The sequence below is a fragment of the Mus musculus genome, chromosome 17, assembly GCF_000001635.26.
Source record: "Mus musculus strain C57BL/6J chromosome 17, GRCm38.p6 C57BL/6J".
Taxonomy (NCBI): Eukaryota; Metazoa; Chordata; class Mammalia; order Rodentia; family Muridae; genus Mus; species Mus musculus.
The window spans coordinates 36,550,878-36,563,536 of record NC_000083.6 but is presented as its reverse complement, the minus strand read 5'-3'; the positions used below and the strand labels follow the sequence as shown (position 1 = coordinate 36,563,536).

The window sequence follows — 12,659 nt, the reverse complement described above, 5'->3', positions numbered from 1 at the left end:
CAAAATCTCTTCTCAGGTGGCTGTCCGAAACCAAGGTTACCTCTCATAGCTTTAATAGAATAGCACAGAGATCTGTTGTAGGACAATGACCGAAACACTTCCTAATATTGTCAATGACACTTGACAACAGAAGACAATGACACCAGACTAATACTCAGAAATGAGAACAAGTATAATCTATGTTGAAACCAGAATCTAAATATATCCTAATGTAACATCAGATTGAGGCCTGTCCAGACTGACTGTCAGCCTGAGAGAATATAACAGACACTGGACAAGGCCCTAAAACTGACTTAGACTTTTTGATCACATAACCTAGAAGAACAGGTTATTGGAAGAGTAGGATTAGGAGAAAGCAAGATAATGGCACAGGTAGAAAGAGACAGAGTGAAAGCCCAGCTGGACCCAGCAACAACTATTCATAGCCCAGGGGTCCCTTAACTCCACACTACAACCAATGCCATAAGGCAATGGATTTAACACAGCAAACACAAATTTCACAAGTTTATCAGCCTTTATTTTTTCCATCAAGTTTTAGTCTTGTTTAGGACATCAAGCATTCAAACAATCAGCCAACATGTTACAAAAACATAAAATTCTTAATTAAAAACAAAAGCATGAAGTGGTAGGTAGGCTAGTGAAAACTAAATTCCAATCAGGGATGGAGGTTTCCCAGTCCTGCCTGTGTTGGAGAATGAGAGATTACTGGGAATACACACACTGAGGATGGTGTTGGGGCTTGTTGCTGGCTATGATCTGCTCATACTGTGCTCAGAGGAGAAGGACACATAGTCACAGCCAGATGTAGAAAGAGAAGGCACTGTGGGAGGAGAAACCAGAAACATTTGTAATGGGTGGGTATCACATTGAGACATCTGCATTAACATGTAGATAAAAAGAATAAAGAAGAACACCAAATATGTGTTTTTAAATGGTGAGATAGTGAACAGCACATCACTCACTTAAATGGTCCCAATCTCAAGAGTCCCCATCCCTCAGTCCCCATCCACTGTCCCTCTCACTGATGCACACCAGGTCCTATAGGGTGTCACTTTTTAATTCTGTAACAGAAAGCTGGGCATCCTCGGAAATTCACCTCACTGTGGCAAGCAAAGCAAAACTGGGTGTGCTCTTCTCTATATTGATGTAAATTTCCCATGGACGAGCCACAACTCATTACTGACAAATTTGAACATGGCTGTTTCCTATTTAACCTGGAAACATGATCTTATATTAGAGGCCATTGAGGCAGCAGGATGAAGATGGCCTAGAGTAAGCTCCTTGATTTTATCTCAGTGTCCAGAACTTTGACACAGATAAACATGATGGAAACCTGTACACAAAATATGATATCCAGAACCCTGGATGTTTATTTTAAATAGAAATTTTCTCTCTGACATCATAGAGATGAGAATAAGGTCTCTGTCACCTCTGTAATTGTAGTCAGGAACCTGTTTATTATTTTTGTTATGCTCCACAATGGATGAACTCTCAGCACATGTGTCCTGTATGGGTTGCAGCTATATAATAATCGTATAATAATAATAATATAATCTGCTCTCCTGTGGCAGGGCATTCTCACAATTTGGGCTTAATGGAGACTGAATTAAGAGCCTGACCCTTTCTTACCTCTAGTCCTCCTCTTCCCTATCAGAAAAGTCGTCACTGCTCCCATAAGCAGAGCTCCAAGAACGGCAGCAATAACAATAGGCATAAAGGGAAGGTGGGTTCAGGAGACTCTGGGAAGGAAATTAAGGGAAGCAGAGTGAAGACTCTGACCTGCAGCTCTCTATCTTGTCCCCACTGTAGCTGTGCCTGAGGACTCCCATTCTCTCAGAATCGTGTCTGTGCTCACTTAAAGTCCTTACTCCATCTCAGGGTGATGATCTCAGGCAACCCCTCGTGATTCACATGACATGTGTACCTGTGGTCTTCTCCAGAAGGTACCACAACAGCTGCCCACTTCTGGAATGTTCCATCCGCTGCAGGCATGGTCTCTGACACCTCCATGTCTGAGGTTTGGTTGCTCTCATCTGTTTCCCAGGTTAGGGTGATTTCAGCAGAGTAGAAGCTAATGGCCTAGCACCTCAATGTGATTTTCTTGTCAGGTCTGACCTACGTTTCACATGCATTTTAGGTGTGTCTGTAGGAAAAATCAGAAATTTGAGGCATTTGGCATTCATCCTGGGGATCAATGAATGCACATATAAATTTTTGGGAATACAGTAGAGTTAGATTTAAGAAGGGGGCGCCAATCCCACACAGCAACCTACACTCAGGATATGGAATGAGATAATCTATTCCTTGGACGGTTTCAGAATCAACATGAACAGGACAGAGGGAGAAATGATGTATCTCCCTGTAGGAGTATTGAATTCTGGTTCTGACTAGAACGAGGTTAAAGAATCAAAAATACTGTGGATAGATCTCAAATTCATTGTACATGAAAGTGAACTGGCCAGAGACAGATCATGGTTTGTAAATTAAATGGAAAAAATTGCTGTTTAATTCATAGACTGAACTTTCCTAAAAGAATTCTTAACACTAGGGAGCCATTTTTATGTAGATACTGGAAACCCACAAGCCCTCTTTCCCTTTTTTTTAAATTTAAACAATTTTTATTAGATATTTTCTTCATTTACAATGCAAATGCTATCCCTAAAGTCCCTTTTATCCTCCCCCCGCCCTGCTCCCCAACCCACCCACTCCTGTTTCCTGGCCCTGGCATTCCCCTGTATTGGGGCATGTAATCTTTGCAAGACCAAGGGCCTCTCCTCCCAATGATGGCTGATTAGGCGATCTTCTGCTACATATGCAGCTAGAGACATGAGCTCAGGGGTTCTGGTTAGTTCATATTGCAGTTCCTCCTATAAGGTTACAGACCCCTTCAGCCCCTTGGGTACTTTCTCTAGCTCCATCATTGGGGGCCCTGTGTTCCATCCAATAGATGACTGTGAGCATCCACTTCTGTATTTGCCAAGCACTGGCATAGCCTCACAAGAGACAGCTAAATCATGGTCATGTCAGCAAAATCTTGCTGGCATATGCAATAGTGTCTATGTTTGGTAGTTGATTATGGTATGGATCCCCAGATGGGGCAGTCTCTGCATGGTTCTTCTATTGGTCTCAGCTCCAAACTTTGTCTCTGTAACTCCTTACATGGGTATTTTGTTCCCCATTCTAAGGATGAAAGAAGTACCCACACTTTGGTCTTCTTTCTTCTTGAGTTTCATGTGTTTTGCAAATTGTATCTTGGGTATTCTAAGTTTCTGGGCTAATATCCACGACAAATAGGACCTCATAAAATTGCAAAGCTTCTGTAAGGCAAAAGACACTGTCAATAAGACAAAAAGGCCACCAACAGATTGGGAAAGGATCTTCACCAATCCTAAATACGATAGGGGACTAATATCCAATATATACAAAGAACTCAAGAAGCCGGACTCCAGAAAATCAAATAACCCCATTAAAAAATGGGCACAGAGCTAACAAAGAATTCTTAACTGAGAAATACCGAATGGCTGAGAAGCACCTGAAAAAATGTTCAACATCCTTAATCATCAGGGAAATGCAAATCAAAACAACCCTGAGATTCCACCTCACACCAGTCAGAATGGCTAAGATCAAAAATTCAGGTGACAGCAGATGCTGGCAAGGATGTGAAGAAAGAGGAACACTCCTCCATTGCTGATGGGATTGCAAGCTTGTACAACCACTCTGGAAATCAGTCTGGTGGCTCCTCAGAAAATTGGACATAATACTACCGAAAGATCCAGCAATACCTCTCGTGGGCATATACCCAGAAGATGTTCCAACTGGAAATAAGGACACATGCTCCACTATGTTCATAGCAGCCTTATTTATAATAGCCAGAAGCTGGAAAGGACCCAGATGTTCTTCAACAGAAGAATGGATACAGAAAATGTGGTACATTTACACAATGGAGTACGACTCAGCTATTAAACACAATGATTTTTTGAAATTCTTAGGCAAATGGATGTATCTGGAGGGTATCATCCTGAGTGAGGTAACCCAATCATAAAATAACTCTTTCCCTTTTTTTTATTACATATTTTCCCACTCTTTCACTTTTAATGAAAGACAGTTAGTGTTCCAGCTCCTCCCTGCTGAGGAGAAATTCTCAGGGGACAGGAACTCCAGTGCAAAAATGCCTTCCCATACTCCAGCTCTGTGAAGAGTAAGTCTACATATCTACCCAATAGGTAAGTCTCCACAATTTGTTTAAAACTGGATGAATCCCACAGTTTCTTGTGCATCTCAGCAAACTTGCTGACTGTGGTCCATGTCCTCAGGTCTTCATTCAGCCTAATGTAATCATGGTCATTGATGGCTATTTCAAAGAATCCGTGACTGAAATCACCTTGAAGAAGGACATAGCAGCCAGACCTCTTCTGGATTGTGTGGTATCCTGAGCAATAACCCACTTTTAGCTACTCCTATAGGCCTCAATTAGTAATAGGACCCTGCAGAGTATTGGTCTCTTTGATATGCCCTTTCCAGGTAGACTGATTTGATCTTAAATTGCACAGAAATTCAGAACAGTGTCCAATGGCTCTTTTGAGCCATGGGTCACAGTTTCCAGGGGAAAACTCAGACATAAAGACCAGGATCAGGCAAATGGAGAGATGTAAATTTGGGATTTCTGAATGGGACTCACTTACCAGTTGCACTGTAGTTGTAGATTTTGAGCATTCTTTGCAGTAGCACTCTGAATTCCTAAAAATAGCCCAGGGCCAGGTCTGTGTTCATCTTCCAATCATCTGGTTTCTTTTATCTATCACAAGAATCATGGCACACAGTGCTCCATCTGCTGAATATCTTCTCTGTTGTTGAATCTCTCAATGTGTGTCATCCACAAAGCCAACACTGATGAACTGAGGCTCAGGAAGCCCAGGTCAAGTGAAGAGAGTTTGGTAAAAGCCAAGAAAGTGTGCAACTAGGTATAGTGAGTCTTTGGATGTTAACCCTACACTAGGACCACATGGTACTCTACAACATAGTCCCCAGGGATAGCTGGGATTAGGGAACTAGTGGCAGTAGTAGGATGTAAAATGAAACAGTGGATGTAAGTTCTGGGTTGGCTAGGGACAAGACAGAGTTTCCTGGTGCTCCACCCGTAGGGATGGAGTCCTTTGTTTGCTGGTGTCCTTTCCCTATGGACAACCCCACTCACCCTCTGGTCAGAGCCAGCAGAGCCAGCAGCAGCAGGATGAGAGCCTTGGTAACAAAGGTCTTCAATACTCTTTGAAGAGTAGAGACAGAGACACAGACTCTGCTATTATTTGTTTATTTCATAATCTTGAAAGGAGGAACCTGATTGGTTTCTCTTAAGAATTCCCAAAGATGGTGATAAAGAGTCCATTGGGATTTGGTGATGGAAAGATGGATGCCTGGAAGAGAACTCTCTAGGGCCCTCCCTTCTCAGCTCAGATCCAGCTCAGATGTACTGCCATGAGGGGATTTCAGTTATGGATTCTTAGAATTCTTAGGCATCAATGGCCCTGATTATATTGTAGTGAATTTAAACCAAAGGACTTGGACTACAGTTTGCAGGACAGTTGAGAGGCTCAGACAACTGTGGGATGGTTTATACTATGGACAAGATGTGAAGACTTACCTGGAGTTTGAGAAGTCACTCATCTCACAACTGGGCTATGGAAAGAAAATTTTGTTTAGTAGAGGTGAGGACAGAAAATTCCCCATGTGCATTAAAATTGGAGCTCCTGTCCTCTGAGGATTATTCCCAGAGGGCTAAGCCTTTACTCAGCACAATTCAGTCTGTCAATTAAACAGCAATTCCTTCCATTTACTTTGTGAACCATGACCTCTTTCAAACCTGTTCAGTATCCATATACTGTATATGGAATTTCTTATAATAACTCACAGTCTGTAGTACAACTAACCCAAAAGATCTGAATGGAAAGTCCAATTATCTAGTAGATGCTAAGTCCCATATGGCTAGATGTTTCAGATGGTATTCTGTAAAATCTGGAATCCTGAAGAAATAAATTCCAACAGCTGTGCTGGCAAGTAAGTGCAAGGAGATGAAGAGTGAGTCTTCCTTCTTCCATTGACCTTACGCAAGTGCCCAGATGAAGGTATGGATCAGATTAAATGTGTGTACCACCATGCCAGTTTTGGAACTTGCTTTGTCCCAGCATTGAACTCAAAAATATGATTGCCTCAGTCTCCTGGGACTAAAGGCATTTACTACCTTGCCTGTACTCAAACTTTTCATGGCCACTATGCTTCAAGATCTGGATCAAAGTTGTGCCCTTCATTTCTAGATTGTATTTCATTCCAGAAATAGTCAAGTTTACAACCAGAAAGAGCCATCATACCAGGTCCACCCGGGATTTCACCTTGTCTTTGTTCACCTCTGGCATCTTGCTATCTCCTCATTCCTAATGTTTCAATATTCCCGTTCCTCTAGTTCATGTTGGTTGGGAGACTATTAATGACTGCTTCTATTTCTTTAGGGGAAATGGGACTGTTAAGATCATTAATCTGATCCTGATTTAACTTTGGTAACTGGTATCTGTCTAGGTAGTTGTCCATTTCTCCCAGGTTTTCCAGTTTTGTTGAGTATAGCCTTTTATATTAGGATCTGATGATGTTTTGGATTTCCTCAGGATCTGTTGTTATGTCTCCTTTTTAATTTCTGATTTTATTAATTAGGATACTGCCCCTGTACCCTCTAGTTAGTCTGCCTAAGGGTTTATCTATCTTGTTGATTTTCTCAAAGAACCAGCTCCTCGTTTGGTTCATTCTTTGAAGTGTTCTTTTTGTTTCCACTTGGTTGATTTTAGCCCTGAGTTTGATTATTTTCTGCCGTCTACTCCTCTTGGGTGAATTTGCTTCCTTTTGTTCTAGAGCTTCTAGGTGTGCTGTCAGGCTGCTAGGGTATGCTCTCTCTAGCTTCTTTTTGGAGGCACTCAGAGCTATGAGTTTTCCTCTTAGGACTGCCTTCATTGTGTCCCATAAATTTGGGTATGTTGTGGCTTAATTTTCATTAAACTCTAAAAAGTCTTTAATTTTTTTATTTCTTCCTTGACCAAGGAATCATTGAGTAGAGTGCTGTTCAGTTTCCACATGAATGTTGGCTTTCTAATATTTATGCTGTTATTGAAGATCGGCCTTAGTCTGTGGTGATCTGATAGGATGCATGGGATAATTTCAATATTTTTGTATCTGTTAAGGCCTGTTTTGTGATCGATTATATTGTCAATTTTGGAGCAGGTACCATGAGGTTCTGAGAAAAAGGTATATCCTTTTAGGATAAAATGTTTTAGGATAAAATGTTCTGTAGATATCTGTTAACTATGTCACCAAGATAATATCAGTCCTATTAGATGATGGTGATGTAAACACAGATATGTCAGAGGAGGCTGCACTTGCATTGGACCCAAGAAGAGAATAATGGCAAAAATACCAGGGTCATCAATCTCAGAGATAATAAATGGTGACCATAACATGAATGCTTAATGATTTTTACAATATTCAATGTGAATATGCAGTGTATTGTGTTGCATTTCTGGGTACCAAGGGTCTGTATGTGTCAGCATGGTGTCATAAGAAGACACTGGGGAGATATTTGAGTTCAAGGTCATTAGAGATCAGTAGTATGATATCTTTCTCACCTTCTGCCACTTGTACATTTGGCCTCCTAAAGACATAGTATGCATAGCCACAAACAGAGAACCAATTCCTTCCTAAAATTCTTAAAATCTCTGTGACTTCTGATCACCAGAAAGCCAAATCTTAGTGTAGGTGGCCTGAGCTGGCCAGGAAAGAACCATGACTTAAGAGTGACACAAAGAAACCCCAGGATCAGGAACCAGAGCTGGACACATTAATGAGCAACATAAGCCTTTGTTTTACTTTACTTTCCTAGCCTATTGCCTAGGAGTCAAATGATGTCAACAGGACAGGTAGAGCCATCAGGGTAAGCCATAGTATTTGTGGGTCTTGGGGCAAGTCCCATGGCTGTGGCATGACAGGCTAGGAAATGAGAAGCAGTGGTCATGCAGCATAAGAAAGACTTCCTCTACCTCAGATGTTCCCTTTCTGCTGAATCCCAGGGCTGTATGGGAGCTTGAATGTTCTTAACCTTGAGACTTGCACTCTTAGGAGGCTTGGCCTTCTGGAAAAGATGTCACTCTCCAGCTTGCTTTCAAATCCAGACATAGAACTCTCTCATTCTCTAGCACTATGCTTACACAGTTGCTGCTATGCTTCCAGCCATGATTAATATGGACCAAACCTCTGAACCTGTAAGCCAGCCCAATGACATATTGTCCTTTATAAGAGTTGCCTTGGTCATGGTTTCTCTTCAGAGCCATGGAAACCCTAACTAAGGCAGGCTCTGAGGTCATCTGTGGATAATATTTCATATTTTTGGCCAGAGGCTTGGTCCTCTGTCCCAGGTATAGTGGGGGTTCTTGTACTAAATGTGGGTGATGTCTTCCAGGACTGGGATGGAGAGGATGTCTCAATACACAATTGGGGAAGATCTCCGTCTAATCCACAAGCAACCTGCCTTTCCTAATCCAAACTCTCTGTTTAGGTGGTATGATTCTCAGATTTAATCCTCAATAAATAGTTGAAATTCTGCTAGGTGAATCAAATTGATCCAGAGCCTGGAATCCAGCAAAGAAAAGCAGGTAAAAAAAATCACTACACTGGGACTGGAAGGAAGGCTGAGCTTTTAAGATAGCTAAGGAGCTTAATTCATTTCCACGATTCATCAAAGAGATACAAACAACCTCCTGTCACTCCAGCTCCATGGGATTAGATACCCTCTTCTGCATTGCAAAGGCATCACCTATCTATTCACATGTACTACACAAACATACATGGAAGTAAAAACTAAAATTAACCATAAAAGCAGTTCCCTTCACAAAAATATGAATGAGGTACTTGTAGTGTTCACATACATGCCTAATGGCTGTTTGTTCTAGTCTGCTTTGCTATTGCTGTGACAAAACACTATGACCAAATATAACTTGCAGAATAAAGAGTTCATTTCATTTACAAGCCCAAAGTCACATTTCAACAGTGAGGTGCTTAGCCCAAGCATTCAAGGGAGTATCATGGAGGAAGGCCCACTACATGGAGGACTGCTGCTTACTGCCTTCCTCATCCTGCTTTCATATATAATCAAGGAGCACAGGCCCAGCACTGATTTGGGCCCTTAAAGACTTACACAGAGGAAATCTGATGAAGATATTTGGTCCACCGAGTTTCACCCTCCTGTATAAGGTAGCTTGTGTCAAATTGACAAAACCAAAACACCCAGGTCAGGTCTGAATAAAAATGTCCTGAACAGGCTCAGTCGTTTGCTCAGTTCATCCTCAGCTTCTGGGGCTGGAGAAGAAGATATGAAATCCCTTATCTAGATCCTAGCTGCAAGAATCCTTCCTGTCCTCCAAATCTTCTCCCAGAGCTCATAGCTCACATGAAGGCCATGCTAAGACCCCTAATAAAGAGTCACCTGACCTGTCCCTCACCCATATTCTAGATGATTTTTCACCTACCACTTGCATCCCTGGAATGAATACTGTCCCTGTGACTCTGTAAAGTGTGTCTTCTAACCTTGTACCACTCAAACCATATTACCCAAATTTGGTTTGCAGTTTAAGCCTCTTTGTAGTTCTCTGATAGTTTCTATATGGCACTATTGCCATATATTCTTGTCTTCAAGAAATACCAGTTAGGTTTGGTGGTCACAGCAGAATCTAGTTCTCCGATAGGGAAGTAGGGAGAGTCCAGGTGAGTTACAACAGAAATGGAGTTTTCTAGGTAGTGCATCTTAGCCAATCTGAGCCCTGGGTCCTCTGTGAGACTCTTTCCCTACTGAACTCAGGACTCATGCATATGTTTCTGAATCAAGAACAGGGATTAGGAAAGTTCAAGGTCAATGGATTCCTCTTGCTTATGCCTACAAGCTGAGTCAGGACTTGTCTCTCTTCACTTTATCACCTTCATGGTCATTGGGGAGTTGGTGTCTCTAGGTATTGCCAATAGGAATGACAGACATGGTTATTTCTATAGTGTGGTTCTGCTCTAATCTCCCCAGCTCTACCTGAAGGAGATCCTTGCTACTGCTCACATTCTCTGAATTTATGAATAAAAGACACACATGCAGCCTTCTATTTTAATTTGCCTTAAACAGCTCAATGAGCCACATCCAAAATTCCACATTGCTAGTGGCTCCCCTCACATACTTCTGAACTATTACTTACTGAAATCCATATTCTATCTTTGCTACCCTGGACTCAGGCTTGCAGACCTCCTAGGCCTAATTCCCGACTTTTTCATGTTGGCAGTCTCTGTACATCTGTCCTACACTTCTCAGGGTTGGACCTTCTCCTTCCTGACATGGTAGCTCCTCCTCTTCCTCCTGCTTCCTTCTCTGGAAATCCTAGGAATCCTGCCTCTGTCTCCCTGTCCAGTTGTTGGCCACTGGCAATTCTATTTACCAATCACAGCCAATGAGAGGCATAGACCTTCAGTGTATTACATGCAGACATACGCATTCCAGTGTAATTTTGGTAACCCAAATAATATTATCCAAGCATTAAACCAAATCCACAGCACATGCTGAGATGGGTAACTGTAGAACCTACCTCCTTACTACAACCTAAATCTTGGGTCCAGTTTCCTGGGCCTAGTGTGTGGGGACAAGTGGCCTTACCCTTATCTATGTCCTACTGGTTTGAGTCACAACTTTCTCCTGAGTCCAAACGTGGGGATCAACATGCCAGCAATGCTAGACCATTTTGTTCTAATTATATATAATATAATAATTATATATATTTACAATCTCTCTGTATTCCCAAGGTATATTGCCTTCTGTCACCTATATTTATCCATACTATGTTATGAACAGAAATTTATGACCCTTATTTTATTGAAAATGATACATAATAATTTCATACTGGATCAAAACAAGTCTTGAGGATCCATGGATACTTGTGCCTATTAATAGGGTCTTGAATTATTTTTTATTTTTTTATCCCTATGATTTTCTTATTTTAAAATTTTATTTCATTTTTTTTCATTCTAGATTTAATGCCTGTCATAGTCCACCCTCTGACTTGTCAACATCCCATACCTCCTACCACCCCTTACCTCAAGGAGGATGTCCCCAAACCCCCAGCCCCTACCACAGCAGACCTCTCTACTCCTTGGTGCCTCCAGTCTTTTGAAGGTTAGGTGCATTGTCTCTGACTGAATCCAAACCTTGCAGTCCTTTGCTGGATATGTGTTGAGGGCCTCATATCAACTGGTGTATGCTGCCTGGTTGGTGGTCAAGTTTCTGAGAGATCTAGGCAGTCCATATTAATTGAGACTGCTGGTCCTCCTACAGGATTGCCCTCCTCCTCAGCTTCTTCCAGCTTTTCCCTATTTTAATCACAGGGTTTAGCAACTTCTGTCCATTGGTTGGATGTAAATATCTACATCTGACACTTTCAGCTGCTCATTGGGTCTGTCAGAGGGCAATCATGGTAGAGCCCTTTTTGTGAGCACTCCATAGCCTCAGTAATAGTGACAGGCCTTGAGGCCTCCCTGGGAGCTGGATCCCATATTGGATCTGTCACTGGACCTCATTTTTCTCAGGCTCTTCTCCTTTTTAATCCCTGTAGTTCTGTAACAATTATGGGTCAGGGATTTTGGCTGTAGAATGGCACCCCTCCTCACTTGATGCCCTGTCTTTCTGCTGGAAGTGGGCTCTACAAGTTCTCTCTCCCCAATGGAGGGCATTTCATCCAAGGTCTCTCCTTTGGATCCTGAGAGTCTCTCACCTCCCAGGTCTCTAGAACATTCTGGAGGGTCCCCCTACTTCCTACCTCCTGAGCATGCCTGTTTCCATTCTATCTGCTGTTTCTCACAGTTTCAGTTTTTTTCCCCCAACCCAATACCTGGTCATTCCCCCCACTTCCCCTCCTTGTCCCCTTTCCCACCCAGATCCCTCTTTCACTCCCCATTCCTCTGATTGCTTTCATCTCCCTCCCACATGGGATAAGATTTTCATCTGGCCAGTGGTTCCTCAAAGACCTCTCTTCAGTTCTAATAACATAGCTGAGATCACAAGCACATGGGAAGAATGTGACCATAGCCCAAGGTAGCCTTCTTTTATTTCTGCCATTTTCAGGACAAATCTGTCCATTCACAGAATCTGAATCTCATCCTATGGGTCACATTCTTTTCTGAAGAGCATGAGTTCAAAATAGCACTCCAAAGGCCATGCCTGGGTATCTTGTCCTGTAAATACCACATGGAGTGTTAATATGAGCACAGTGACAACTGAGCCCTGATCATGATCAAGGATGCATCTTGTACCTCTATGTGTGGGGGGACTAGGTTAGGTTAGCATGGACACCTAATGGAGAATCAGGATAGAGAAGGGGGTATGTAGGCTGAGCCCTTAAGTTTATTCCACATGACTTTATTTATACTAAAGCTTCTTCATATATGAAAAGCAAATATTAATTCTGCTTTCTTTTAATTGATATTAAAATAGTAGAGCTATATCTACAAAATACCATTTAAGTTTTTAATTTATTTTAGAACATGTCCTCAGTATATAGTTCAGGTTGATCTTGAACTTTTAAACATCATGTTGGCAAGTTGAG

At 41.9% G+C, this 12,659-nt stretch overlaps 1 pseudogene; it reads right to left on the bottom strand.

The window, feature by feature from the left end:
• Window positions 1–217: 217 nt before the first annotated feature.
• Window positions 218–6,407, bottom strand: Gm8868 (annotated as a pseudogene).
• Between the last annotated feature and the right edge of the window lie 6,252 nt (window positions 6,408–12,659).